This window comes from Galeopterus variegatus, unplaced genomic scaffold, assembly GCF_000696425.1.
Source record: "Galeopterus variegatus unplaced genomic scaffold, G_variegatus-3.0.2 Scaffold1900, whole genome shotgun sequence".
Lineage (NCBI taxonomy): Eukaryota > Metazoa > Chordata > Mammalia > Dermoptera > Cynocephalidae > Galeopterus > Galeopterus variegatus.
Window position 1 is genome coordinate 277628 of NW_007728011.1, and position 5200 is coordinate 282827.

Here is a 5200-nt window from a genome sequence, read left to right on the forward strand (position 1 = left end):
TTTGGGGGGGGGGGGGGGCTTCAGTTTCCCTTTCTGAAAAATGAATTTTATGCCTACCACAGAGGATTGTTATAAAGATCAGATGAGGAAATGTGCGTTGGTATAATGGTGTAAGCATTTACTAAACATTAGTTGTTGCTGGATGTGTCTTTATGAAGTTTATTTACAGTGGGAAACTGAAAAGGTGTGATAAGGTGGGAGGCTATGATAAAAGGTACTATGTCAGGGAGCTGGGTGACATGGAAGAGAACGAAGTTGGGAGGAATTAGGTAGAAATATTATTATTATTATTAATGATGATAGAATATGTATAGCACTTAATTTATAGTGTTTTTTAGGACATTATATCATTTGGTCCATACTTGACTTCATCACACCTAAACCATCCCCTGGAGATCTGATTGATTTTGGCATGTGTGTGGAAGAGCTGTCGTTTAGTCAGGATGGTTAAGTAGAACAGAGTAAGCAGAGTAGTGACTGTCAACCCTGTTGTCTTCCCATCCATGAATACAGCATCTTCTACCCACCACACTGACCATTCCCATTTTCTTAATCCCTTTGGTTGGAAGGGAGTTGACTGTAGTCAATATGCAATATGCCTACCAGAGACATGACAAACATATTCACCTTTTCTCTTTTTCCCATTTTTGTCACCCATACACAACCTTTTGAACAGCATTTAAATGGAGCAATGTTTCAGAGTTAATGTGTGGAGCATAGTCTTTGAGGTTTAGATTAAAAATTTCAATGAAACCACAAGAAAGTAATCAGGAGCATAACTGAGCAGGTGGAACAAATTAACAAATTAACAAAAACAGACTTAACAAAGTCTGTTTTGGGAAAACAATAACTGTTTCTCAAGTAATAAATCAGCCTTAGGTTCACTGTTCCATAATCACAGTGGGAACAAAGGAGGAGAGAATGCATAAGTTTCTAAACACATCTGAGAATACAAGCCCTGCCTCTAATGTGGCTGATTTTGATGGGGAATGCAGGAACTTCTTCCTTGTCACATCTAGAAAAATTGGGAAGCTTGTCATTTGCTCTACTGTGTTGCAGATATGACTTGAAGGAACCAATGCACCTCATCTTGTGTATATTGTGGTAGATAGCAATATTTCACACTATTACAAAACAAAGAATTTGGGTTATGAAATTAAAGTCTAACAATACTGCATGGAGAGGCATCACTTATATTAAGTATTGATTCTTAAGATTTATTTTGCATAGGAATCTTATTTGAAAAGATTGATTTTCTCTAATAGTATCAGAGAATCTCTGAGTTAGAATGGACATAAAGGTCATCCAGCTCAGGTCCTCATCTCCTTTGTGAATCACCTCTACAGTAATATCTCTACCAAGTTGTCATCATCCTAGGCTTGAAATGTGTCAGTAATAGAGAATTTGCCTTCACTGAAAATAGCTCATATCATTTGTAGGCAGATCTAGCTGTTAAAAAAGTCTTCCTTAGTTAATACTACAGTCATAAACTCTTCCACACAACAGCTATTCAGATTGGAGACAGAGATCACCATGTCCCCCTGAATTGTCTCCAACACCCCACCCTCAGGTTAATTCTTTCGGTTGTTCCTTTGTTGCACTTTCAAAACTATATTGTGGTCATAATTTTGTAGCTGTATTTTTACACATTCTCTGAATTGTGAGCTCCTTGAGGGCATGGACCACATCTTATATCTTTGAACGTGTCTGGTATATAATAAGTGTTTGAATGAGAAAAACATGATATTAAATCTCTTCACTATGTAGGCTACTCTTGTTTGGATGTTCTCTGGTTTATCCTTCATTAAACAAATATTTACAGATACCTTCTCTGTGTCAGACACTGTGCTAACATTTAGGCATACAACAGTGAAAGAGACAGTAAATACAGAAGATGATTGGAGCAAGGAAAGGGAAATAGAGAGTGGCTATGGTGGGGGGATGGGAGTTGCTTTCTCATTTACATGGTCAGGAAAGGCCTATTTGATAAAGTGAGACCTGGAAAAAATGAAGGAGAAAGCCATGCAGACAATCAGGAGAAGAACAAACAATTTAGAAAAAACAGCATGTGCAAAGGTCCTGAGTCCAGAGTGTGCTTGTTATGTTTGAGGAATGGCAAATATGCCAATGTAGCAGAAGCAGTGGTAAGAAATGAAGTCTGAGATCATGATGGGTCACTGAACTTTCTGTCAGCTCAAAACCTCTCACATATGCTGCTGTATTTATTCAATTGTAATTTTAGACCTTTTTGAAGGGCTTTTCATTTGTTCCTATCAGATTTCACTGTGTTGTATTACAGCCAGTGTAGTATGTTAATGCCTGATTCTGACCATCCAAATATCAGCTATTCCTCTGTACTTAAGGCCATCAACATGCTTTCTGTTTGCTATTCAAGCCATCAACAAAAATCTTAGAATTTGGCTAGGGACCTTTGATTGGCATTTAATCTGTAAATCAGTATTCAGAGCATGTTCTTTAAAATGTTTAGCTCTAATGTGGCACATTAATTTTGACTCTTTCTAAAGGCTGTTGTGAGATACGATCAAATACTTTCATAGAATCAGAATGTAAAAATGAGCATTCACCTGATAACTTTGATGTCAAGAAGGAAGGAAGGAAAGGAGAGGGAGGGAAGGAAGAAAGACAGATGGGAAGAAGGAAAGGAGGAAGAGAGGAAGAAAGAAATGAGAGAGGGAGGGCTGGAGGGAAGGAAGGAAGATGTTTTTCTTTAATGAACCCATACTACCTCGTAGAGTTCATCGCTTCCTTTTTTAAAAAACTCTTCCCAGAATTTTTAATTGAAGTTGTTACTGAGAAAATTGTAGATTCACATGCAATTATAAAAAAAAATACAGAGAGCTCCCTTGTACACTTACCCAGTTTCCCCTAATGGTAACATTTTACAAAACTATGGTATAATATCATAACCAGGATATTGACTTTGATACAGTCTACCCATTTTATTCAGATTACTCCAGGTTTACTTGTACTCCTGTGTGTGTGTGTGTATGTGTGTGTGTGTTCATGCGTGTGTGTGTATTTAGTTCTATACAATATTATCATCTGTGTAGGTTTATCTATCCATTACCACAAGATACAGAACAGTTTCAACACCACAAAGATCCCTTTTGTTGTCCACTTCCCTCTTGTGCACCCTCCCTTCACCTCATCTCTAAACCCCGGCAATCACTTATCTCACATTTCTAAAATTTTGTGATTTCTAAAGTGTCATATAAATGGGATCATACAGTACATAAACTTTGGTGTTTACTTTTTTTATTCAGCATAGTCCCCTTCAGATCCACACAAGTTGTTGTGTATATTAATAGTTTGTGCCTTTTTATTGCTGAGTAGTATTCTGTGGTATGGTTGAATCATAGTTTGTTGAACTGGTCACCTATTGAAGGACATTGGCGCTGATTTCAGTTTTTGGCAATTACAAATAAAGCAGCTATGAACATGAATATACAAGTTTTTGAATGAACATAAGTTTTCATTTCTCTAGGATGAATGCCTAAGAGTGCAGTTGCTGAGTTGTGTAGTAGTTGCATGTTTTTTTTCCCAAAGATACTGCCAAACTGTTTTCCAGAGTAGCTGTACTATTTTACATTACCACCAGCAACGTTTGAGTCATGCTGTTTCTCCACATTCTTGCTAGTATTTGGTGCTGTCACTATTTAATTTTTTTTTATTGAAACATAATCAATTGTACATATCTGTAGGGCACAGAGTTGAATATCCATACCTGTGTGCAATATATGATGCTCAAATCTAGATAATCAGTATATTCAACATTATACAATGTAATCATTTTTCGTGGCCTTTCACCAATTCCTCACTAAATCCCCCTTCCTTCCCCTCTTTCTTAGCTCTGGTAACCTCAGTTCTGTTCTCTCCTTTTTTTTTTGTTTGTTTGTTTTTTTACTTTTTTTTTTTTAATTGAAACATAATTGATTATAAATATTTATGAGGTACAAAGTTGACTATCAGTATTTGTGTACAATATGTGATGATCAAGTCAATATTATTAGCATGTTCATCATTACAAATCATAATTGTTGTTTGCGTCCCTTACCAATTTCTCCCTAACCCCCTTTTCCCACCTCTAGTAACCATAGGTCTGTTCTGTCCTTCTGATAGTTCAGTGTATTATTGTGGTCTTTCTCTTATTCCTTCCTTCCTTCCTTCCTTCCTCCCTCCCTCCCTCCCTCCGACTTATGAGGGAAGACGTGGTATTTCTCTTTCTGTGCCTGGCTTATTTCACTTAACATAATTTTCTCTAAGTTCATCTGTGTGGCTGCAAATGACAGAATTTCATTCTTTTTGAGGCAGAGTAGTATTCCATCATGTATAAATGTACCGCATTTTTCTATCCGGTCATCTGTCAATGGATATTTAGGTTGATTCCTACTCTTGGCTGTTGTAAATAGAGCTTCGATAAACACAGGAATACAGGTATCCCTTCCACATGATGATTTCCATTCTTTTGGGTATATACCCAGCAGTGGGATTGCTGGATCATACGGCAACCATTTGGATGAGAGTGTAGTAATATCTCTTTGTGGTTTCAATTTTAATTTCCCTGATGGCTAATGATATTGAAAATCTTTTCATGTACTTATCTGCTGTCTGTATATCCTCTTCAGTTAAATGTCTTAATGTCTTTATTCATTTTCTAATCAGATTGTTTTTTATTTACTGTTGAGTTTTGAGAGTTCTTTATATGTTCTAGATATAAGTCCTTTTTCAAACATGTGGTTTGCAAATATTTTCTCCCAGTCTATAAGCTTGTCTTTTTGTTCTGTTGACATAGGCTTTCACAGAGCAAAAGTTTTTAATTTTGGTGAGGTTAAATTTATCATTTTTTTTCTTTTTGTGGATCATGCTTTTGGTATCAGGTCTAAGAAATCTTTGCATAGCCCTAAGTCCCAAAGCTCTTCTCTTGTTTTTTTCTAAAAGTTTTATAATTTTACTTTTATATTTAAGTCTATGATCCATTTTGAGTTAACTTTTATATAAGGTGTAAAAAATAGGTCGAGGTTACTTTTCTTGCCTATGGATATTCAATTGCTCCAGTGCTATTTGCTGAGGGGCTACGCTTCCCAGATTCAATTGGTTTTGAACCTTTGTCAAAAATCAGTTAATCGGGGACCGGCCCGGTGGCGCACTGGATAGTGCGCTGCTTGGGAAGCGCGGCTGG